This window comes from Crinia signifera, chromosome 2 (genome assembly GCF_055691185.1).
Source record: "Crinia signifera chromosome 2, ASM5569118v1, whole genome shotgun sequence".
In the NCBI taxonomy this organism is placed as follows: domain Eukaryota; kingdom Metazoa; phylum Chordata; class Amphibia; order Anura; family Myobatrachidae; genus Crinia; species Crinia signifera.
This window is the reverse complement of record NC_139218.1, coordinates 270,873,272-270,900,207: the sequence shown is the minus strand read 5'-3', so window position 1 is coordinate 270,900,207 and position 26,936 is coordinate 270,873,272. Positions and strand designations below refer to the sequence as shown.

The 26,936-nt window shown below is 43.2% G+C and overlaps 1 protein-coding gene across 3 annotated transcripts in view; it reads right to left on the bottom strand.

Annotated features, from left to right (window-relative positions):
- Positions 1 to 26,936, bottom strand: part of NALCN (sodium leak channel, non-selective) — a 511,286-nt gene that overhangs the window by 91,255 nt on the left and 393,095 nt on the right. The gene's annotated exons all lie outside the window — the stretch shown is intronic.

Here is a 26,936-nt window from a genome sequence, read left to right as displayed (position 1 = left end):
GATCGCACAAAGGGCGGGATGTATTAAAATACATCCCCGCCCTTCGCGCCCCCCCCCCCCGCCGCGATGCCGCCGCATATGTTCTAACATATGCGGCTGGCATCGCGATGCGGTGACGGAGGCCCCCCGCGATACCTGGAATGTGGTGTGCGGGGGGTCTCCGTCACCTCCCAGCCGGCTTCTGCTGCTTTCACGCCGGGGACAGCTAAGCAAGCTGTCCCCGGCGCTTCCTCCTCCCCCCTGCAGCCGGAAGGACGTCCGGCTGCGTTGCTAGGGGGAGGAAGGGCTTACCTTCTGGGGTCCAGGAGGACCTACAAGAAGGTAAGCCCAAGGGAGGGGGGAAAGGGGGGGTCGGCGAGGCGGCGGGGTTGCGGCAACGCGGCGGGCGGCGAAAAGAAGCCCATAGGCTTCTATAGGGTATCGCCACCCAAAGGTGGCGATACCCTGCCTTGCGATATCACTGCGAACGGGTTTTAGTACATAGGAAAATGCGGTAAAACGGGGGTTTTACCGCATTTTCCCTTTAGTACATCTCGCCCCATATAGGATACTGGCCTCAGGCTAACAACGTATGCAACTCGTGCTGCTGCCATTATGCAACTCCCACCAGCACCCCACCTACCCAGTAGCCTTCCTATTACATGTTCCCCTTGAATCATTTTTTATCCCTTTTTCTGAGCATATAGCACAATGGGTTAGCCATGGGGGTACACATGTGGATTTACGCATCATTGCTATATGGTGATATTGAACCTGTTGGATGATATTAAACTGTGAAGATTATCTTAAACTGTGAAGACTGGAGTGTAAAGCCTCGTACACGTGGGTCGATGCCGGCATACGTGCTGAGCGACATGCTAAGCACAGAACGCTCAGCACACACCGCGGCATACAAGTGATGCACACCCGATGCGTGTTGAGCGATCTGTGCTGAGCGGGGTTTTGCCTATTCTTTATAGGTGAAACCCTGCGAACCAGCAGGATAGACTGTAATTATGGACATAGGAGATACAAAATTCTATTTCCTGCGTTGGTTAGAAAAATGATTAGATCTGAATAATATTATTTCAGTAGTAAGCCAATGTAAGTACTACTGTGTATACTGAGATGCGGCATACAGTACATGCATACCATGCACAGTGCAAATACACCCCAGGAATCTGTATAAACTCAGCATTTTCTCAACAACATTGCCTGCACCAATACCACTTTCCTGGTTTCTGACATGGGTGTCAAAAAAATTCCCATCATTTGGAAAAAATATACCTAGAATATGCTAAGTAACATTTTAAAAATACTCATCTTACACCATAGTGCCCTAAAATTAACTTAGCAATTAGAGTACTTAGTAGCGCATAAGAATGGTTAGAGGAGCGCATTATGATTGGGCTATTAAGACTGTGTATAACACATATCACAGACCGAATAGCAGCAATTATGTCATCGTAATGTCAGTTCAGAACTTTCTGGAGAATGCATTTCCAGATAATAGTTCCCGTACCCATGCTTTTGAAAGTGCTAAAGTCTTCATAACAAAATTTCAAGGACAGTGTGAATGCAAATGTACCACTTAGATGTTAGCAGCATGTGAGGTATTTACCATACTGAATACATTTATCGGCAGTGATAAGATACTACATAATATTCACGCAATAGACATTGGACATTATTCTAGTTCACACGCAGTGCTGTGAATTTTGCATTGCTGCATGTGGTTTTAACTCCGCCTGCCGCTCATACAGCCGCCCGCCTTCCCCCTCGATCGACGATTTCTTTGCATAAACATCCATTTGCAGCCTTGGGTGCGGGGGCCAAATCATTCAATGGATGCCGTCCATTGAATGATTTGGAATGTACATGCAAAATGAAGACACTCCCAGGTGCCTTAGTTTTGAGTGTTCCCTGTACGGGAAAAGGGCAGCTGTGTCACTGCCTAGTTTCCATGGGAACACCCACTGTTTTCATGGGAAAACCCATGAAACATGGGCATTCCCAAAGGCACGTCCCCTTGCCACCACCCCATGCCCCCCGCCCGCCTTGGTGGGTGTGAACGGGACGGGGAACTAGCAGTTCGCTCTGCCAGCTAGCACCCAGCGTATGCACATTGGTCCTCTGTGCGAACAAGCGGAGGGACTGAGCGGATTTGAATAAGGCCCATTATTCTTATGCTTATCAGCAGGCCCATCCTGCACAAAACGTCATATTGTATTTTACATGTACATGTACTGGTTTGTGCATTTCCCTTTTTTCTCACTTTAACTGAACATCATCATATATAGTATTTCTGGATGTTGAATATTGGAGACGATCATTTTTTCTCCCTTCATACTTAACTAAAATTGATAAATGAGGTACCATTTTAAATATTAAGTTCTCTGTATTGTATAATCAAAGTTAAAAATGTACTGTTTGCCTATTTGCATGCAAGATTTTCACACTGGCCACTTAGTAATTACGAATTTGTTAAATATTGTTTGCTAGACAGGAAAAATATATGTAACTTTCTATAATGAATAATTAAGGAGGCCTTATTACTACATCTCCATGTCCACAAACAGGCTTTAAAAAAACATAGCTTTGATCAATTTATCATATTTTATTATCAATTTGAAGTAACCTGGACAAAATTGGAAACTTAAGTCCAACAAAAAAATTGCTACAGTTAAATAACTGCAGGGTACCGGATTTATATTGTGCACTGCGGGTCTCAGTTAGAGATGGATGTAAAAAAAAGTGTATGTCATTGCTATCATGAAACGGTCATACTCTAGTGCTTTTAGAGGTGTAATATTGGGCTATGGGACAGCACCTTGTGGTTGTGGCACCATCAAAGTTCCAGGCGCGCGTTAGTATGCCCTGCTCAGTGCTTCTGTATGTATTTGTGTTTGATAATCTCCACCAGACAGTAGTGTGAGATGTGTGTGTACTCACAAACCAAAATACTGTACGGATAGCATTTTAAACTGTATAACGTATAAATATAATTTATGTGGTTAAATATTAAATTAAATGACACTAGGCATGGAATGGGTTAAATGCACTAGGCATGGAATGGGTTAAACATCCCAGGCTGTGTGTGTGACCCTTGGGGAGCATGTGACTCGGGGATCCAATAAGGTGCTTGGGAATGGCAGAGTTAGCTGAATATTGGGTCAGGAAAGGGAGGAGTCTTCCTCTCTTTCCTGCTGAAATTTTGGTGAGTAGACGTTTTTCCCTTGAGCTCCCACTTGTCCTAAATTAAGCATATTTCCCTCTGCTAGGCCATGTCCTCAGGGTCCCTGCGCCCATGGCGTTCTGCCAGGCTGCCTGCCCGTTTTGCTTCTGAGGATGCCCAGCTGCCCGCCAACGCGCTTACAGCGTGATCGCCCGCGGCAACGGCGTCCGCGCCTCCTGCAGGTCGAGGAGGGCTGTGTCTGCTAGCCCCAGCGCCCGGGCTGCGGGTGCGGCCTCCTCCGGGTCGGCTGGTGGGCGGCGTGGAGCCGCGGCGCGCGTCAGCGGGTGGGGGGGGACCTAATGCTGCCTCAGCATCCCCGGCCCCGGCCCCTGCTAGGAGTCGGCGGGGGGGTCCCGGGAGGGGTGAAGCTGCAGGGTCACAGAGGAGTGTGTCTCCTCGGTCTGATAGGGGCCTCATTCAGAGCTCCCAGCCTGCTGCTGGGGCTCGGAGGGCTCCGCTTGCGCGCACGCCAGCCAGGGCGCGGGGAGGTGTGGAGGCACGGCGGTATCTGGGGTTAGCGAGGGATTCCCCACCGGGGTCCCCGAGGCCATATATGCCCACTTTGCTGGGCAATAGGTCCCGGCTTGCCGGAGGTGACGCTGCGGGTGGGGGACATAGGGGTTCTGGACATGCTCAGGGCAGAAGCTTCGCCCGTGGTGGTTGACACGGTCGAAGGACTAGTCGGTGCCCTGTGGCGGGATCTGCCGACGTGGCCTTTGACCCCGAGGCCCTCTCTGCTGCTTGGTCCTCGGTTGCTGGGGCTCTGGCTCCCCTGGTGCAGGCAATGCCTCGGGAGGCGGGGGGTGAAGGTGCTAGTGGGAGGTCACCGGCTTCGGCCAGTAGGGGTGTCACCCGGGGTTGCTCCCAATTCATGCGGGCCATACAGGATATGGGTGACGCAGTAGCGGTGATGGAGGGGAAGGTCTGACCGTAACCCTGACACCGTTGAACCCAACCCACGGCGGGCCAGTAGGCGGGGTCCCTCACGCCGGGCCTCAGGCTGCTCAGCCCCATCCCGGACGAGTATGATACTGCCACGGAAGAGGATTTCCCTGACGCCGACGATGTCGTCGGCGAGGAGGTAGACGTGTCTGACGATGCCGACACGGATGATGATACCTGGGCTGCTCAGCCAGAGTCGGCAGGTGAGGCCTCTGATGAGGAGGGGGCAGGGGCTGCTTCTGGGGGGTCGTCAGGTAGTTCCCAGGGCACCCACTCTACCTCATCTTCCTCTTCTTCTGCCGGTGGGTCTGACCACGGCAGCGCGGCGAAGGCCCGCAAGCGGGCCGCTAAGTACGCTAAGAAGGCCGCGGGGCACTTGGCGCAGGGGACAAAACGAAGGAAGAAGGCGGCCTTATCACGTAGGGAACGCAAGAGGCGTAACCTTCCCGGTGTGGTGCACTGCGACTACACGGCAGTGTTGAGGGGCCTTAGAGAGATGTGAGGATGAGGATCACACTCACAATAAAAAAAAAATATATATCTGCTGTTTCCTGAGGTGTCCCCGTGTATAATAATAATAATGCCATGACACCACAGGCTGCTCCTCCTGTATAATCATTTATGTGTCATGGCATTACTTTTATTATATTATACAGGGGGAGCAGTCTGTGGTGTCATGGCATTATTACTATACAGGGGGAGCAGCCTGTGGTGTCATGGCATTCATTTTATATTATACAGGGGGAGCAGCCTGTGGTGTCATGGCATTATAATTATACAGGGGGACCTACAGATACAACCGGCCCTTTGAGGGTGACCAAACTGCTGATGCGGCCCCCGATGAATTTGAGTTTGACACCCCTGGTCTAGTCCAATAACATGTCCCTTCATATCAATACAACCTTACTAATGGCTTATTTTTTCTTCTCCTTTTTATAGGTGTGGGGTACGATAGGTTAAAGGTGTTGGTAGTGGGTCACTCCTTTATCTATTGGGCTGCTAGGTTGATTGCCTCTGGGAAGGGGCCTGAGTTTCCTTGCTCTTAATCCATTAGGTGGTTGGGGGTTAGGGGAATGACTTGGGGCGCCCTGAAGTCATTCCTTATGGTGAATGTTCGCAGGTTCGGTGTGCCCGAAGTCCTGGTGCTTCATCTCGGTGGCAACAACCTTGGGAAAATGTACCAATTGAGATTGCGGGCCCAGATCTTGAGTGATCTGGAGGCCATTTGTGCAGCCTGGCCACACTGTAGGTTAGTGTGGTCTTTTATTGTGCCTTGTATTTGTTGGAGAGGGGCCAGAGATGCTAAGGCGGTTGACGAGGCCAGACAGAAGCTTAATTCGGCTGTTGCAAGGTGGGTTTTAACGGCCGGCGGTGCTGTTATACCTCATACACAGATTAGGTTTAAGTGCCGTCACCTGTTTAGGACTGATGGGGTTCATTTAGTTCCAGAGGGGCTGTTTATGTTTCTGGAGGATCTGCTTCTGGTTGTTGCTAGGGTGTCTTAGGCTGGTGGCGGGGCTGTACCCTGGGATCAGGGTTCATGCCTTGACGGGAAAGAATGGCAGGTTAATAGTTTCTTAGCCTTCATTACCCATTTATGCAACGTATATAGATTGTTTTCGGTGCGCTCGCCTATTCATTGACTTAGGCCTTTCGCTCGATCTCCCGCTCAGGGGCAGCGAGGCCACCTGGCTGGGTGGTAGTCAATGTAGTAGGTCGAGTGGATACCGCTTGGTAGGGTAGTTTGATTACGTATGCTGAGTTTGGGGGTGGAGTTTAGTTTAGTAGCCGTTCTTTCTTGGCCACCATTTATTTAAATTAGTTTAATCAAATCAAAAACTAGCTTAAATATTCAAATAATAAATCAGCTAACAATTTCTGCCAAACCTATGTCTCCGAGTCTTTATTTCAGGTTTTATGTTAAGATAAGTTAAGTTAAGGTTTAACATTCTAGAGGTACACACACATGAGGTGCTAGGATGTTTAGATTAATGTAATGCCAGCACGAGGCATGGAATGGGTTAAACATCCCAGGCTGTGTGTGTGACCCTTGGGGAGCATGTGACTCGGGGATCCAATAAGGTGCTTGGGAATGGCAGAGTTAGCTGAATATTGGGTCAGGAAAGGGAGGAGTCTTCCTCTCTTTCCTGCTGAAATTTTCCCACCCTCCCTTCCCTGTGATAATTGGTTTTAAATGGGGTTTTTTTTCAGGGTGTTTTAATCGCGTTGGCTGATAGGCGGGAAAGACTGGCAGGTTACTAGTTTCTTAGCCTTCATTACCCGTTTATGCAACGTATATAGATTGTTTTTGGTGCGCTCGCCTATTCATTGACTTAGGCCTTTCGCTCGATCTCCCGCTCGGGGGCAGCGAGACCACCTGGCTGGGTGGTAGTCAATGTAGTTTGGGGGTGGAGTTTAGTTTAGTAGCCGTTCTTTCTTGGCCACCATTTATTTAAATTAGTTTAATCAAATCAAAAACTAGCTTAAATATTCAAATAATAAATCAGCTAACAATTTCTGCCAAACCTATGTCTCCGAGTCTTTATTTCAGGTTTTATGTTAAGATAAGTTAAGTTAAGGTTTAACATGCTAGAGGCACACACACATGAGGTGCTAGGATGTTTAATGGTCAGTTTGTAGAAAAAGATAGTAGTGGGGCAGATGTATTAAGCCTGGTGAAGAGATAAACAGGAGATAAAGTAGAAGGAGATAACGCATTAGCTGTGTTTGAAATATGACAGTTAGGAGTTGATTGGCTGGTGTGTTATCTCCTTCCACTTTATCTCCAGTTTATCTACCAGGCTTAATACATCTGCCCCACTACTATCTTTCTCTACAAACTGAAGTGATGAAACGGTGCATGCATCAGTTGACAGCTGGGTGCATGCGTGGTGATAAATCGTCAATGATATTGACAATATCGGTATAGTTGATGATATTGCATATGTATCGTTCAGGATACACAGTCAATATTATTGACGAACGATGTGCATGGCCGTGGGTCATGTAACTGCATGTACGCAGTGGGGGTGACAGTTCTCCCACGGCACCACCAATAAAGTTAACTATCTTGGCGGTCACGGGAATCACCCAGTGTGTACCCAGCATTAGGAAGACATACAGCACCAGAGAAGGTCATTGTGTACTGCCCCAGGTCAGTTAGTACGTTAGCCCCCTGTATGTACAAAGGTATACTTAAATAAGAAGCTATTTGTTACTCATTTATTTTAGATGGGTTTATGAGACATGACTTTAGTAACAGTAGCCTTTTTTTTTATCCCATAATGAGATTTAGACCACACAACAGTAAGAAGATAGTGACATAAGCGCAGCATAGAAGATTAGGTAATTGTTTCCTAGCACGGACCCCATGATTTCCATCTTATGGCATCTTATGCATCGCATGCCATATAGCCACATGCGATGCGATACGATTTTTAATTGTATAAGCACCCTAATGGGTGCTTTCAATGTTAAATGCACCCCCATATGATTTTTTGATTGTATTACTTATTACTTTACATGTATTCCGCGTCCCCACACGGGGCTCGCTGCGCTCGCCGTGCTTCGGGCTCGGTGGCTCGCTGCGCTCGCCACACTATCTAAAATCAACTCCACATCGACGGGGATAGTGGGGGTATGAAAAGGTCGTAGGACACATACCGCCGCCCCTCGCGGGCTCGCTGCGCTCACCACGCTTCGGGTTGGCGTTGATAGTGGGGGGCCATTTAACATTGTAAGTACCCATCAGGGTGGTTGTACAATAAAAAAATCGTATACGATTTTTTATTGTACAATATCATGTCGCATCGCATCATTTACCATATAGGCTTATGGTATACGATGCGATGGGTGCCGTGCTAGGAAACAAGTACCGAAGATTATGATTAGAGTTGTTTACAAGAAGAAACAGAACATGAAACAATGTTGATAAAAAATAATTGTATTTTTAATAAAAGTATATTATTTTTTTGGAAAGAGAGAAAGTAATATTTATCTGTTATCAGGAACAGAACAAATCTCCTCCCTTGTGCAGGCTGCTCATCCTGGTCTATAAATGTTTAACTCCTGTCACGTTATTATCTAGGACAGGTGACCCATCAAATGTCAGTTAAGTTAGATACCGCAAGATTTTAATTGAGATGCTTTTTTCTTCATGTATTTTGCAAAGACAGTCAGGTTGTTCACAGTCTGTACTCAAAAGAGACTACCTAGTTGTGTCAAATGGGCCTATTTATTAGTCTATGGTTACATCTTACAATCACAACTCATGCATGCAAAGGCCTCACTGGCACAAGCTCTGTACCGAGCCCATGCCCACCCAAGACCTTTACGATAACATGCCCTGGTAAAGGATTTCTTATTGCTGCAATATATAGAGAAACAAAAATTAAAATAATTCTTGACTTTAGTATCCCCATTTCTGTCCCCGCTTTGGTTGGTTGTGTCGCGGTCTCCTTTGTTTCTTTCACCTTTCATTTCATAGCTTGTGAGACACAGATTTGGTAACTTTAGAGCGTCTTGCCTGGCTGCCCACTTTATTCAACAGAGCACGCATTAACCTTAAGCTGGGTACACATTCACCTCCTCCTCCTTCTACCTCTACATTGCTTCAAGGGAAATGTGAACTTTGCTTATGACAAATTATACTTGAGAGACTCCGGTCAGGGGCCCCCTTTCTGTTTGGCCCTGGGACTGGAGTCCCCACAGACATCCCATGATGGCTAAATGATGAGCGCTAAAATATATAATGGTAGTACTCCCCTGATTTTGATGTTCTTCCACGGAGCTCCTCAACAGGTTTATTGGGAGTAGTATATGTGGAGAGAAAATTTGTGGAGATACCTCGTATAGTACTGATATTTCAATTTGTATATAAAATTCCAAAGCAATCCTATATCTATGCTTAAATAACAAAATATATACGGGGAGTTCTCCCCTTCTCAAGTTACTCACAAGTGTCGGAGTAAATCAGGCATGTCAAAAATTCTTGTTGCATCCAAAGAAATAAGAAGTTCTGCAGTCACAACTAAGATAAAAATAGTTTGACTTTATTATAATGTTTAAAATAGTAAGTGTAGAACAAATGGGGTACTCATCTTATGGGTTCACAGGGGTCAGCTGAGAGGTGGTATCACCAGGAAGTAACGGGGCCCCGTTTCCTGGAGTGGTCAGCAGTCCTTTGTCCCAAAGTGGTGAGGTCCCCCAGTACAGGTCAGTCAGCACCAACGCGTTTCGATCGGCATCGGATCTTTATCAAGGTGTTGCTGACTGACTGGGCTGCAGGGTTTAAATACCCTGTGAGTGATTACTGATGATGATCTCCTGTGTAGAGTCCGGGCAGTATGTATATATCAATAGTTCTTCATAGTTTTTTATGTCCCCTATTGTGTTATCCATGTTCCTGGGCAGTGTAGTTTCTAGTATAGTTCCGGCCGGCGGCCATCTTGCTTCCGGCGGACGTGACGTTCGTGCAGCGTCTGACGGCGTCCTTGTTGTCATGGTGCTTGTTGCCGTCTCCCGATTGGTTTGTATATTCGTTTTCTATGGTTGATCTTTTGCGCAGCCATCTTGTGATTGGCAGCGCTGTACATCAGCTTATTCTTCGGCGGACATCTTTCGATTGGTGTTTTCCCCGGCGGACATCTTTTGGTTGGCTGTGTCTGTCAATCGTCCTTTTTAATGTACCAGGCTGCATCTTGGAATTTATCTAGATATAACAAAGATTATGTTTGGAGGATATCCATATCTTTCATAAAGGTGCATTTTCATTTGAAAGAGGCATTTATTTTCGTAAAGTGAACTAGTGCTAATGTGGAGAGAGCTAAAGTGACATTGTGCTTATAGATATTCCGGAAGATGTTAGAGGAGTAAAAAATAGTTTAATATTTGATTCCAAAATTACTTTAAGTTAATAAAAATTTGTAAAAATATGTAAAAGCCTAAAAAATCTGAATACGTTAGAAAGATAAAATATAAAAAGTAAAAATATTAAAGGAACCATTTTAGTTCGAAGTCCCTATTCAGACCAATGGGTTCTAAGGTCCTACAATTGTATATGCACTGCATTTCTTTCTGTGCAAGACGTTTTGCAAGATTTTTATCTCTCTCGGTAGTTTGTATTTGTTTAATCCCCCAAAAACCAGAAATGTTGTGGATTGAGCAGTTATGTTCTTTTTTGAAATGTGCCGCTAAAGGGTGTGCTTCTAAACCCTTTTTTATATTTCTGAGGTGTTCTGCAATGTGGGTTTTAAGGGGGCGAGAGGTTCGTCCGATGTACCACTTATTGCACGTGCATTTGATGGCGTAGATAACGCTTGAAGTATTGCATGTGATGAAATCCGTTATTTTCATTTCTTGTTCATTAATAATTACGGATTCTGTTTTTGATGTGGATGGTGCTGTTGTATTTTTGCACCCCATGCAGAGGCCGCATCTGTAGAAACCCTTTGATCTGTTATAGCTATATCTTATTTGATCGCCCATGTGTAGGCTTCTGACTAGCTTATCCTTTATATTGGCTGCTTTTCTATAAATGTGTTTCGGCTTTTTTGGCAGCAAGGGTCCAATTATCGGATCCTTTTGGATAATGGACCAATGCTTTTTGAAAGATTTTTCTATTTCGTAGTGCTGGGCATTGAAATCTGTGATGAATGCCCACTGATAATCAGAATTGGTTTCTTTGTTTGTTCCATTTGGTTGCAGTAGTTCTTGTCTTCCTACTTCTTGTGCTGCTCTTATTCCTTTCTCGATGTATTCTTCTTTATATCCGCAATTTTGGAATGATTTCTTCATTTCCTTAGCCTGTGATTCATACATATCTATTTCTGTGCAGTTTCTTTTTAATCGTTTGAACTGGCCATTGGGGATGTTTGAAAGCCAGTTCACATGGTGGCAGCTGTCGGCATAGATGTACGTGCTCGAGTCCGTCGGTTTCTGAAAAGTTTTAGTGCAGATGTTTCCATTTTTTATATATATTGTGAGATCTAGATAATTAATGCTGATTTTATCAATCATAAAGGTAAGTTTGATGTTGTATATATTATTGTTGAGGTAATTGCAAAAAGACTGTAAGGTTTCCTCGTCTCCTTTCCAAATAAATATAATGTCGTCGATGTAGCGCGACCAGGACACCAGGTTTGCCTTATATGGGTTCTGTTCCCAGATAACTTCATTTTCCCAGTGACCCATAAATAAATTCGCGTAACTGGGGGCAAACCTGGTGCCCATGGCCGTGCCTGTGCTTTGGAGATAAAAACAACCTTTAAAAATGAAGTAGTTATGCTGTAAAATAAATAAAATTGCTTCCAAAATGAATTCTTGTAGCTGGGGTTCCAATTCTGATTTTTCAAGGGCCGCTTTTGCGGCACTAATACCTTGATCATGGTTAATAATGGTATATAAGGAACTTACGTCCGCACTAACCAGATAATAATCATCTTTCCATTCGATATGATTTAAAATATTTAAAATGTCTCGAGTATCTTTTAAATGTGATTTATTCTTAAAAACAAGCGGTTGGAGATAAAAATCAATCATTTCTGAAAGATTAGCTGTTATAGAGTCTATACCCGAGACAATGGGGCGTCCCGGGGGGTTTACAGGGTCCTTATGAATTTTGGGTAAAACGTATATAGCGGGTATTTGGGGATTTTCTATGCAAATGAATTTTCTTTCCTTGGTATTTAATACGTTCTCATATTTATTTACAAGGGTTTCTAAGTTAGCTTTGTATGTTATGGTTGGGTCTTTCTTTAGTTTTCTATATGTTGTTTCATCATTTATTTGTCTATATACTTCTTCCTCATAGGTTTTGGTATCTAGGATTACAATTCCCCCCCCCTTGTCCGCGGGTTTGATGACTATTTGATCATTTTTCTGTAAGTCATTCAGTGCCCTTCTTTCCTTATAATTTAGGTTGCAGTTGATTTTTTTCGTCTTTACTTTCTTCATATCATCCATTACTTGTACTGCGAATGTATCTATAAAGCTCCCTTTGAGGTGAGCGGGATAAAAGGTGGACTTCGGCCTAAACATGGAAGTGGTTCCTTCCTCTGCCTCGTCTGTAGTCTCCTTTGTGAGAAAGAATTTCTTAATGGTGAGTTTCCTCACATATTTCTGTATGTCAACGAACAGCTCGAATTCGTTGATTTTCGCAGTCGGTGCGTATTTCATACCTTTTTCAAGTACTCTACGAGGTACTATACGAGGTATCTCCACAAATTTTCTCTCCACATATACTACTCCCAATAAACCTGTTGAGGAGCTCCGTGGAAGAACATCAAAATCAGGGGAGTACTACCATTATATATTTTAGCGCTCATCATTTAAGTCACAGTTACCTTCTCCTTCAATTCTATGTAAAGGGTGTTGTGTTACCCTTCCACTGTCACTTTAACCAAGAGCTGCTTTAAGCGCAATCTACACCTTCTCACCCTTTCTTTTCGATACTATCTTTCAACACTAAAGAAAAGGAGCGGATTGCTGCTAAAATTATGTTTTCCTTAAGGGAAAATAGACTAACCAAAGCTGGATCATTATTCAGTCTAGTAGAAGAGAACATTGATGTTCTAGATGTCAACCTAGATAACATCATGAAGTCTCTAGAAAAAGATCTACTAAAAGAAAGTCGAATATGGTGGGAAGTGGCCACATTAGAAAAATACATAAGCAATAGAATCGTCCCTAAAGGACTCACCATAGAGAAAAAAGCCTCATTCACCTCCTCCTCAGATCAATTCCAGGCAGATTGGGAAAAAATTCTCAAAGAATGTTCATTCTCACTGATGACCCTCATTATCAGAGAGAGAATGACAGAATTAAAAGATCTGGGCATTAAAATCGAAGCGAGTAAAAAACTCATTACCCCGTTTAACAACATGCCTGAATATATAGAGCTAGAGGAGGAAATACAATCACGTCTTCAGAAAGCTGAAACTCAACTAAAGGAAAGAAAGATAAGGAAATTCCTTAGGGATACCAAACCGAAAGGAGAAAGAAATACGGAAGATCAACAACACAAAAACATAACCACACTAAGGACAGAAACAGAAAGAGAGCATAATAGAACACCAATAAGAACAAAAGGATACCAAGGGAGAAAACAGTACTACAATAATAGAATAGACTCATATCCCCAAAGGAGAGAATATGGTGATCAGAGACATAGAAGAACAAACTGGAGAGATGAATATACCAGACCAGAACGAAGAGAATCACCAGAGTGGAGACATGGAAGACGACACTATGAATCAGATAGGAATCATAAAGAAAATTACGAAAGACATGAGATACATTCAAGATACAGACCAGAAAGAAGTCCGTTACCAACACACAATCGATATGGACCCTTGAATAATGAACATAGTTACAATTCACGCAATTTTTTAGAGAAGAAACGGTACAACAACCGTCCAAGATAAAATATACAAAAAGAGGAAAGAGAGGAGGCCAAAATAAAAATAAAAATACAAATAAAAATAAAAGAAAGTCAAAAACCATAAACCCGGAAAGAATAGATGCAGATAAAACATCAGAAGAAAAAATTGAGGGGAAAGTTAAATTATTTAACCTGAGTGCCTACATCCTAAAAGAAGAAGAACGGAAAGTACTTGAAAAAGGTATGAAATACGCACCGACTGCGAAAATCAACGAATTCGAGCTGTTCGTTGACATACAGAAATATGTGAGGAAACTCACCATTAAGAAATTCTTTCTCACAAAGGAGACTACAGACGAGGCAGAGGAAGGAACCACTTCCATGTTTAGGCCGAAGTCCACCTTTTATCCCGCTCACCTCAAAGGGAGCTTTATAGATACATTCGCAGTACAAGTAATGGATGATATGAAGAAAGTAAAGACGAAAAAAATCAACTGCAACCTAAATTATAAGGAAAGAAGGGCACTGAATGACTTACAGAAAAATGATCAAATAGTCATCAAACCCGCGGACAAGGGGGGGGGAATTGTAATCCTAGATACCAAAACCTATGAGGAAGAAGTATATAGACAAATAAATGATGAAACAACATATAGAAAACTAAAGAAAGACCCAACCATAACATACAAAGCTAACTTAGAAACCCTTGTAAATAAATATGAGAACGTATTAAATACCAAGGAAAGAAAATTCATTTGCATAGAAAATCCCCAAATACCCGCTATATACGTTTTACCCAAAATTCATAAGGACCCTGTAAACCCCCCGGGACGCCCCATTGTCTCGGGTATAGACTCTATAACAGCTAATCTTTCAGAAATGATTGATTTTTATCTCCAACCGCTTGTTTTTAAGAATAAATCACATTTAAAAGATACTCGAGACATTTTAAATATTTTAAATCATATCGAATGGAAAGATGATTATTATCTGGTTAGTGCGGACGTAAGTTCCTTATATACCATTATTAACCATGATCAAGGTATTAGTGCCGCAAAAGCGGCCCTTGAAAAATCAGAATTGGAACCCCAGCTACAAGAATTCATTTTGGAAGCAATTTTATTTATTTTACAGCATAACTACTTCATTTTTAAAGGTTGTTTTTATCTCCAAAGCACAGGCAAGGCCATGGGCACCTGGTTAGTGCGGACGTAAGTTCCTTATATACCATTATTAACCATGATCAAGGTATTAGTGCCGCAAAAGCGGCCCTTGAAAAATCAGAATTGGAACCCCAGCTACAAGAATTCATTTTGGAAGCAATTTTATTTATTTTACAGCATAACTACTTCATTTTTAAAGGTTGTTTTTATCTCCAAAGCACAGGCACGGCCATGGGCACCAGGTTTGCCCCCAGTTACGCGAATTTATTTATGGGTCACTGGGAAAATGAAGTTATCTGGGAACAGAACCCATATAAGGCAAACCTGGTGTCCTGGTCGCGCTACATCGACGACATTATATTTATTTGGAAAGGAGACAAGGAAACCTTACAGTCTTTTTGCAATTACCTCAACAATAATATATACAACATCAAACTTACCTTTATGATTGATAAAATCAGCATTAATTATCTAGATCTCACAATATATATAAAAAATGGAAACATCTGCACTAAAACTTTTCAGAAACCGACGGACTCGAGCACGTACATCTATGCCGACAGCTGCCACCATGTGAACTGGCTTTCAAACATCCCCAATGGCCAGTTCAAACGATTAAAAAGAAACTGCACAGAAATAGATATTTATGAATCACAGGCTAAGGAAATGAAGAAATCATTCCAAAATTGCGGATATAAAGAAGAATACATCGAGAAAGGAATAAGAGCAGCACAAGAAGTAGGAAGACAAGAACTACTGCAACCAAATGGAACAAACAAAGAAACCAATTCTGATTATCAGTGGGCATTCATCACAGATTTCAATGCCCAGCACTACGAAATAGAAAAATCTTTCAAAAAGCATTGGTCCATTATCCAAAAGGATCCGATAATTGGACCCTTGCTGCCAAAAAAGCCGAAACACATTTATAGAAAAGCAGCCAATATAAAGGATAAGCTAGTCAGAAGCCTACACATGGGCGATCAAATAAGATATAGCTATAACAGATCAAAGGGTTTCTACAGATGCGGCCTCTGCATGGGGTGCAAAAATACAACAGCACCATCCACATCAAAAACAGAATCCGTAATTATTAATGAACAAGAAATGAAAATAACGGATTTCATCACATGCAATACTTCAAGCGTTATCTACGCCATCAAATGCACGTGCAATAAGTGGTACATCGGACGAACCTCTCGCCCCCTTAAAACCCGCATTGCAGAACACCTCAGAAATATAAAAAAGGGTTTAGAAGCACACCCTTTAGCGGCACATTTCAAAAAAGAACATAACTGCTCAATCCACAACATTTCTGGTTTTTGGGGGATTAAACAAATACAAACTACCGAGAGAGATAAAAATCTTGCAAAACGTCTTGCACAGAAAGAAATGCAGTGCATATACAATTGTAGGACCTTAGAACCCATTGGTCTGAATAGGGACTTCGAACTAAAATGGTTCCTTTAATATTTTTACTTTTTATATTTTATCTTTCTAACGTATTCAGATTTTTTAGGCTTTTACATATTTTTACAAATTTTTATTAACTTAAAGTAATTTTGGAATCAAATATTAAACTATTTTTTACTCCTCTAACATCTTCCGGAATATCTATAAGCACAATGTCACTTTAGCTCTCTCCACATTAGCACTAGTTCACTTTACGAAAATAAATGCCTCTTTCAAATGAAAATGCACCTTTATGAAAGATATGGATATCCTCCAAACATAATCTTTGTTATATCTAGATAAATTCCAAGATGCAGCCTGGTACATTAAAAAGGACGATTGACAGACACAGCCAACCAAAAGATGTCCGCCGGGGAAAACACCAATCGAAAGATGTCCGCCGAAGAATAAGCTGATGTACAGCGCTGCCAATCACAAGATGGCTGCGCAAAAGATCAACCATAGAAAACGAATATACAAACCAATCGGGAGACGGCAACAAGCACCATGACAACAAGGACGCCGTCAGACGCTGCACGAACGTCACGTCCGCCGGAAGCAAGATGGCCGCCGGCCGGAACTATACTAGAAACTACACTGCCCAGGAACATGGATAACACAATAGGGGACATAAAAAACTATGAAGAACTATTGATATATACATACTGCCCGGACTCTACACAGGAGATCATCATCAGTAATCACTCACAGGGTATTTAAACCCTGCAGCCCAGTCAGTCAGCAACACCTTGATAAAGATCCGATGCCGATCGAAACGCGTTGGTGCTGACTGACCTGTACCGGGGGACCTCACCACTTTGGGACAAAGGACTGCTGACCACTCCAGGAAACGGGGCCCCGTTACTTCCTGGTGATACCACCTCTCAGCTGACCCCTGTGAACCCATAAGATGAGTACCCCATTTGTTCTACACTTACTATTTTAAACATTATAATAAAGTCAAACTATTTTTATCTTAGTTGTGACTGCAGAACTTCTTATTTCTTTGGATGCAACAAGAATTTTTGACATGCCTGATTTACTCCGACACTTGTGAGTAACTTGAGAAGGGGAGAACTCCCCGTATATATTTTGTTATTTAAGCATAGATATAGGATTGCTTTGGAATTTTATATACAAATTGAAATATCAGTACTATACGAGGTATCTCCACAAATTTTCTCTCCACATATACTACTCCCAATAAACCTGTTGAGGAGCTCCGTGGAAGAACATCAAAATCAGGGGAGTACTACCATTATATATTTTAGCGCTCATCATTTAAGTCACAGTTACCTTCTCCTTCAATTCTATGTAAAGGGTGTTGTGTTACCCTTCCACTGTCACTTTAACCAAGAGCTGCTTTAAGCGCAATCTACACCTTCTCACCCTTTCTTTTCGATCCCATGATGGCTGCCCTGCTTGCATGTAGAATAGTTACCAACTCGGCTGTCCTATAGTTTAGGAGGAGGTAGCCCACTTGGCATATAGGGGTTGTGACCGGCACACAAGTGATCAGTCCAGAGGCGGGCACAAATGCATCATCATGGCTCCACCTCCCTGCTTTACAGTATGAGTACATATGCACTGTATTGCGGTTGGCTATGATGATGGGATTTGCATCATATACAGATGTAGCACCTCTCAACTATCTTCCTTAGGCCATGGCTCACCATGGCTAGCCATTTCTATCCTATTGTTCTCAGCAGCAATACAGTACATAGAACAATACAGTAGGGGTTTAGTAGATTAATCCTATTACGCACTTAATCCTATTAAAGGGCTAGATGACGAGGGCTCCATATGTACCCCCTAGCCGGCCACCTTGTGCTCTATTGAGGGGAGAATCAGGGGGCAGGAGGTGGATGTTGGAGAATTGTCTGTCCATCTGTACACACGGTGAGATTTGACATTAGATTTTGACTATATAGTCAATATCGCATGCAGATCGCATGCAGATCGCACAGGTTTTTTACATTGCAATGCCGATGCGTGCTCCCGTCACAGCACAAATCAAAACCCAGATAGACAGGGCAGCAATGACTATATAGTGCAAATCAAATGTAGATTGTATGAATTGTATGTAAATAGTACAGTTAGCAAACATTGCTTAGCACTCAAATCTGTCAAATAGAAAGGGAATCTCACCGTGTGTACACACCATAAGATTTCAGTCAGGCAGTCAGTCTTCTTCTTCTCTTGTCATTGCAGGTAAAAATAACATTACATGCTGCGATCATTTTTGAACTAGCATCACTCTGATTTGCATACTGCATTTTCTTAGGTAAAAATACCATTACTAAATGTACAAATATCTTTTTAAAATTAGAAAGTGATTTAGAATTGACTAGTGACTGGGACATGGCCTGTAACATCTCACCATTTGCTTATGTCAGTTTTATTGCTCACTTTCTCTAGTGGGAGAGGGCACTGGGTAGGGTCTCAATGAACTTAGAAACAGCTTTTACAGACCTACTTATTAGAGTATAGGAAGCTGACCAAGCCTTGGCTGGCTATAGTAATCTGGCTTTAGAAATTTTGTCAGAATCCTAAGTAGGAAGATCCAAAGCAGGAAGTTCCAAAGTAAAAAAATTACATTTGCATACCGTCAGCCTGGACTTAAACTGGACAGAAACTGAAGGAAACTAACAACCAACAGGAGTGCAACTCCTTCAAACTACATCCACATCTGGAATTGCTCTCATGTGTGTTCATTTCTATCATGCCACATTCTCTGTGATCATTTTACAACCTATTTGTTAATAACTATTTCCTGTCACTGTAAATGCTTGGGTGTGTAATGACATCAGTGAAGCTTACTAGTTGTAGGAACACTGAGTTATTGTTTACATTACCAAACATACTGCAATTTCTTAACCTCTAAACTATACTTCTGCCTCACTAGTAACCTGTGTAATTTAGCCATACATTACATGCCTTGTGCATCAGCTGGTAATTCTCTCTCCTCCAATTCAGCAATTATACTGCTCTGTTTCTTATTCAGCTGCCACTCCTTTTCCAAATGTTTTTATTTATTATTTATGTTTTCATTGTATTTCCACCCTGTTCACTTCACCTACACTATGTCCAGGCTATCACTACCCCCCAACACGCCTTGTCTATCTAATCCATTATTCTACCCCATATTACCACCTATGTCCTTCTCTCCTAGGGGGTTATTTTGGTTCACTCTTTCTGACAAATGCCTTCTTAGATGGAAAAAGCCATGTGCACTGCAGGTGGGGCAGATGTTACTTGTGCAGAGAGAATTAGATCGGGTGGGGTTTTACTTCAAAGTGAGATCTATATTGCGGTGTAAAAATAAAGCAGCCAGTATTTACCCTAGTTGGAAACAAAATAACTAACCCAAATCTAATTCCCTCTGCACATTTTACATCTGACCCCTGCAGTGCACATGGTTTTGTCCATCTAAGAAGGTTTTTGTCAGAAAGAGTGAACTAGAATAAGGCCCCTAGTCTCCTACATCTTCTACTCTCTCCTCCACTCTGTCTTCCATCCTCTCCTCTACTTCCCTTCCTACTCTCTCCTGTTATCTCACTGTCTCTCACTGCTGCCCCACCACAGGCCCTGTACCCCAACATTCAGCCCTGCTCTCTCCCTCCTCCAACTGTCACCGCACCTCTCCATGATCAGTATCACACTGTACTCCTTCCCTGCCCAACTTCTGCTGTTTCCGTTCCAAGCTCAGAGGTCAGCACCATTACTACACCTGCTGTATCCATGCCTTCCAAATCATTCTTGCCTGAGCGCTATAGCAACCCTGCAATCTCATCCACATCTGTCCTAAAACTTCACACCCCTTATGCTGTGCTCTGTGGAATGCCAGATCGCTCTGTAATAAACTGGTTCCCACTCATGACCTCTTTATTTCCAACTCCCTCCATCTCCTAGCCATTACTAAGACCTGGATCACCCCCTCTACCACTACTTCTCCTGCTGCCCTCTCTGCTAGTGGTCTTACATTATTGCATACACCCCGACCAGATGGCCACCATAGTGGTCGCGTTGGAGTCCTACTACCCTCTAGTTCTCCTTCCAACTCTTACCCCAGAACCATCTCTTACATTCTCTAAATTTGAAGACCACGATATACGCCTCTTCCAACCTGTTAATTTTCGACTTGCTGTCATTTATCGCCCACTTGGCGCTCCCTCAAAATTCCTTGGCAACTTTTCTTGCTGGCTTCCACACTTCCTTTCTTCTGATATTCCTTCTTATTATCTTAGGTGACTTCAACATTCCTATCAACATTCCCAAAGAAACCTCTGCCCCAAAACTCCTTAACCTGACATCTTCTCTTGGTCTCCCCCAGTGGACCTCCTCACCCTCCCATGTAAATGGAAGCTCACTTGATCTGGTCTTTACCTATCGTTGTGATATTTTTTGATTTCTCCAACTTCCCTTTCCCACTCTCTGACCATCACCTTCTCTCTTTTAACTTGTGCCTCACTGCTTCTCCATCTCCACCTCCAAAAACTACAACCACCAAGCATAACATCAAGGCTATTGACACCACCTCCCTATCCTCCCTCTTTGACTCACTTCTCTCTCCTATTATCTCTCTCTCATGTCCTGAACTGGCCACTTCCCTATATAATGCTTCCCTCACTTCTGCTCTTGATTCTGTCACTCCACCAACCACTATTCACCCTCGCAAATGAACACCCCAAACCTGGCACACCAAATGCACCAGATACCTGCAAAAATGCTCACGTACTGCTGAACGACATTGGAGGAAATCACGCTCCAAGGCAGACTCCCTCCATTTCAAACTTATGCTTTCATCCTTCAGTGCTGCCCTTTCCCTTGCTAAACAGTCATACTTCAAGAACCTCATCTCCTCCCTCTCCACCTATAAATCCCTGGCGCCTCTTTGCCACTGTCAATTCCCTCCTCTGCCCACCTCCTCCTCCCCTCCTCACTCTCTGCTCTTGACTTTGCCACTTACTTTACATCCAAAATTGACTCCATAGGTCAGGACATCACATCCAACTAGACCACCTGCAACCTACCACTTCCTCTCCCTCCCTTACCAACTCTGACATCCTTCTCCCATGTATCTGGTAAGGAAATCATGGGCCTCATCCGTTCCTCTCCCCTCGCCACCTCCCCATCTGACCCTATCCCCTCCCGCCTCCTCCCATTCCTCTCTCCTTCTGCCTGTTCCCATCTTGCCTACCTCTTCCATCTATCTCTCTCATCGAGTATTGTCCCTTCGACCTTCAAGCATGCTCTTGTCTCTCCTATTCTTAAAAAACCTACCCTTGATCCTAATTCTCTCGCTAACTACTGACCCATTTCTCTCCTCCCTTTTGCCTCCAAACTCCTTGAGCATATTATCTATAACTGCCTTACTGCCTTTCTTTCCTCCCACTCCCTGCTTGATCCATTCCAGTCTGCCTTCCATCCACTCCACTCCACTGAATCTGCTCTCACTAAAGTCTGCTATGATCTTCATGCTGCCAAATCTAAAGGCCACTACTCTGTACTTATTCTTGTTGACCTTTCTGATGCTTTTGACACTGTTGACCACCCCCCTCCTCCTCCAAATCCTTCACTCCCTTGGTCTGTGTGATACTGCTCTCTCTTGGCTATCTACGTACCTCTCTGACCGTTCCTTCTCTGTCTCTTGTCATGACTAACCAACCCTGCACTTCCACTGTCAGTAGGTGTCCCCCAAGGCTCTGTTCTTGGTCCTCTCCTTTTCTCTCTGTACGTCATCGCTAGGTGAGCTAATTCGACTTCCAATATCACCTTTATGCTGATGATACTCAAATCTACCTCTCCTTTCCTGATCTCTCTCCTGATCTCCTCACTCGTATTTCTAACTGTCTCTACGCTAGCTCTTCTTGGATGTCTCAGCACTTTCTTAAACAAAACATGTCTAAGACTGAGCTGATCATCTTCCCGCCCTCCCACATTACAGTACCTCACCTTCCACAATTCCACTTTCTATTGATGGAACAACGATCTCCTCTAGCCACCAAGTACGCTGCCTTGGCATCACTCTTGATTTCTTTCTCTCCTTTAAACCACAAATTTAGCATCACAGTCCTGTCGTTTCCACCTCAAAAATATTTCCAGGATCAGACCCTATCTCACCCAGGATGCTACAAAGACCCTCATCCACTCACTAGTTATATCGAGATTAGACTACTGTAACCTACTACTTTCTGGCCTCCCTGTAAAACACCTCTCTCCACTCCAATCTATCCTCAATGCTGCTGCCCGTCTCCTCTTCCTCTCCAAACATACAATCAGGGCCGGCGCCACCACTAGGCAAATCTAGGCATTTGCCTAGGGCGCCGGCCACTGGAGGGCGGCATTTTGTGCCGCCCGGGTACCTGTCCTACGGCGCTGTGTATTTAAATCTGGCGGCGGAGGCAGCGGGGGTCCCTGCAGTCCATTAGAAATCACGAGCGCTATCCGCCGGGCTATGCGGAAGCGCTTCTAGTGTGAAAACTCTGCCAGTGTTTTCACACTAGAAGCGCTTCCGCATAGCCCGGCGGATAGCGCTCGTGATTTCTAATGGACTGCAGGGACCCCCACTGCCTCCGCCGCCAGATTTAAATACACAGCGCCGCAGGACAGGTACCCCCCCTCCCCCCCTCCCCGGCACCGGGGCGCCCCCACCCCAACTCACCTGGGGCGCTCCGGTGCCTTGCACCGGCCCTGCATACAATGTCCACATCCCCTCTCTTACAAGCCCTGCACTGGCTCCCCTTTCCCTTCAGAATACAATTCAAGCTCCTTACACTTACTTACAAAGCCATCACCCATTCTTCTCCCACCTACATATCTGACCTTGTCTCTCTTTACACTCCCACCCGTCCTCTCTGCTCCACAAATGCACATCGCCTTTCCTGCAAACTGGTTACTCCCTCCCATTCCCGCCTCCAGGACTTTGGTCATTGTGTACCGTATCTCTGAAATTCTCTACCCCTCCCTATCAGACTTGCCACCCCACTACAAAACTTTAAACGGTAAATCCAACCATCTCTCATCCTAACCCTATGTTTATGTTTGCTTCTATCCCAGCTGTGTCACCCCAGTTTGTCTGCCCTATACCTTTAGAATGTAAGCTCTAATGAGCAGGGCCCTCTCTCCCCATGTGCTTTTCTTAGAATATATCTCTGCCACTGTTATAATTGCATCAGTGTCCACTGTTGCAACTGTCTTTTTATTTACTTTATTTTTATTTATGTATTTGTCCTAATTTGCATTTACACTGTAAATCACATTCTTTCTTGTATTGTTCTTTGCTCATCTATGTATTGGCAGGCGCTGCGGAAACCTTGTGGCACCACAGAAATAAACAATGATAATAATAATAAATGTCACTAAATTTTGGCTTTTAAAGGTTACTGTATTCCACAATGTTCTCAATGTTTTTTTTCACAAAAATGCATAATAGTACAGGTATGTTATTGCCAGATCAGTTAACCTACAATACGTTTTCCTTTCTTTTCAGAACTAGCATTTCTATGCCTTATATTCATTTGTTTCTCAATAAAGAGAGCAGGAAACAAATAATAAAATATACATATAATTTATTCTGGAGTTGGAGAACTATATGATAAAGCTATCTCACACCTGTTAATCCTTAAAAATATGTCATATAAAATAATAAAATACCTGTAAATTTTTACTGTGTCCCTAGTGGGATTTAGTATAATAATAGGATATAATAGTGAAGTACATTAAAATATGCAAGCACCTCTTAGTCCTTTTTTCTAAAAATAAGAGAGAAAATAATAAAAGGAGAATTATTGCTTCAGTGTAGTTCTCACAGCTCAGTAAGTCTGTTCTGGGCTTATACAGCTTAATTGACAAGCTCATTATCATTGTGGTTGTGATTAAATGCTCCATTGCCATTTCAAGGATTATAAGAATTCCCGCTGAGCGCCACATTTCGGGAAGAATGAGGAGAGTTGCAGTGCAGTGCTAGAATGATGCACAAGTTTCCTCAGAGTATACATCTGTCTTCTGTATTCATGATGCATTTATGCTACTACAGCATTGCACACGAATCGTACACAAGATCAGTAATATGAAAAGTAGTTTCTGTAATAAATATATGGGAGTATTTGGTCAAAAAATGTGATTCCCACACAAATAAAGAATTTACAAAAATGTTCATTCCCCTGCTTGGGGGAAAATTCACAAATTATCCACGCACCACCACACATACGTAACTCCCAACTGTCCCGATTTTCATTGGACAGTCCCTTAATTGGGGACTCCCCAGCACAGACAAATGTTCCATGGTGGAGGGGGCATGGCCAGCAGCTCACGCTCAATAATTATGGGAAATCGGGGCGTGGTTTGCGTACTCTGCATACCCACAAGGCCTCGTTCCCAGAATCATGCCCTTTCTGGAGTGTGCGGCACCATCACGATTCATTTAATTAAAAAGTTTGAATGTATGCACATACTGTACAGTAACCACAACCTTGTGTCGTCTTTGTGTTGCATGCTGTTAACGATACACATACAGAGTTTAATACAGAGCTACTGTGCTGTGTTGGTGCAATATGTGGGCTGTGTTGCTGGTGGCATAACAGTGCTAGGAGTATAGAAACATAGAAACATAGAATTTGACGGCAGATAAGAACCACTTGGCCCGTCTAGTCTGACCCTTTTTTTTAAACATGTTACCTCAAACCATATTTTTTTGTAAGGATATCATGTGCCTTTCCCAAGCATGTTTAAATTGTACAACTGTATTTGCGTCTACCACCTCTGATGGGAGGCTATTCCACTTACTGTATCTACTACTTTCTGTGAAGTAATTCTTCCTCACATTTCCCCTGAATCTTCCTCCCTCTAGTTTCAGTGCATGTCCTCGTTTTCTGTTGCTCCTCTTCCTGTGAAGAATGTCTCCCACCTGTACCTTGTTAAAACCCTTGATATATTTGAAATGTTCTCTATATGTGTAGCTACAGTATATACAGTACTTTGACAAAGCGACACATTTCCTATAGTGGCTTTGCAAGGCCTGAACCACAAACCATAGCGCTTAGCAGGGCTTTTAGCAGTTCGAGTCAGTAATGTGCAAAGTACATTATTTTAATCTTAGTGTATGGGGGCAGTCCAGTGGCAGAGAGACATGATTGCATCATCGTCTAAAAATAGGCGTATTTACAAAAATTCACACACGATTGTCTCAAATCTGCCTAGTCCACAATTTTGTTGTCATAATCCACTATTCCTGTGCAAACACATCATTACTAATGCTTTATGACCAGTGAGACCTACGTCCAACCTCCCAACCAGGGTGAAAAATAGGGGGCATGCTGCATCCATAACCGCGTTATGAAGCCGCACCAACTTTTCACCATGCAGGATCCCCATTTCTATTGTTTCATTAATAGGGCATATGTCTAAGTGGAGAGGAGACCGAGTTGCTTACAAATAAGCATCAAACATACTTGCTTGTGCTCTGCTCTGAAGCATGTCTAGACTGAAACACACAAAACTAACTAGTGTCTACTACTTGGTTTTTTCCTCTCTAGGAGACGCGTGCAGAGGAGACTCTTAACTTTCCCTCCCAGGAGAGCTGCGAATGCTGGTATTTGACTGGTGGAGGAGGAGATTTTGAGGATGGGCGTCCAGGGGCATGTGAGAGGCTTGCCCACCTTTCCGGGGGGCCCAGGTGGGGGACCCGTTTTTCGAAAGCCTCCCTTCCATTCTGGGAGGGTATGCAAGTGTGCTCTTCATCAGTACCCATCCCTCCATAAAATTTCCTTCTGGACCATTATGCCTCTTGCCTTCTTAAGAGGTAAGCAACAGACCACGGGGTTCATGCTCTAGACCACATGGGAACCGGAGAAAATGTCATTGATCTTTTTATTTTATGGACTCTTTGAATAGAGAAGGTATTTTTGTGTTTCAGTGCGTGATTCCTCTGTATCTCTGCCAGGCACATTTGCATAAAATTGACTTATACTCAGAAAGAATATGTTACAGACAATTTCCCTCTGTCTTTGCTTTTTGAAAAATAGTAAATACTTCAGACACACATATGTCTGTTAAATATAAACAAAAAAGACAAAACCCCCCTTATCAGACTAAACTGTTCAGACTGTATTTATCATTTTAGATGTATTTTTTGCCCTCTGTTTTAGCTGGAAGTTGGGGTGGATGTACATGTACAGGTTTTGACAATAAAGAATATTGGGGCAGATGTATTAAGCCTGGTGAAGAGATAAACTGGAGATAAAGTGGAAGGAGATAACGCACCAGCCAATCAGATCTCAACTGTCATATTTCAAACACAGCTGATTGGCTGGTGCGTTAACTCTTCCAAGTTATCTCCAGGTTATCTCTTCTCCAGGCTTAATACATCTGCCCCATTGGCACTTATAAAAGCTTTTAAATAATATTAATATGCTGGGGCATAACCAAAACTTTTGTGGGCACCAAAACAACATATTGAAAGGGGCCCCTGTCCCAATGATAGCACTGTATGCCCCATAATAATGCCCAAATTCGTCTTATGAACCATAGTATAGCCCTAGTTTATTTTACAGTATAACCCAGGGGTGGCCAATCAATCAGAGGTGAAGAGACGAAAAATCTGTTCTGGTAAGACAAAGAGCCGATACGCCAGTTTCATCTATCTGGCTATATATCTTTCAGTCTCATGCGCTGTTCATCGAGAATGGGATGCGTATACATGTGAGACAATTGTGCTTCCCTGCACAGAAGATATGGCGTGCTGGCCAGATTGATGAAACTGGCTAAACCTGTAAAAAAAAAATAT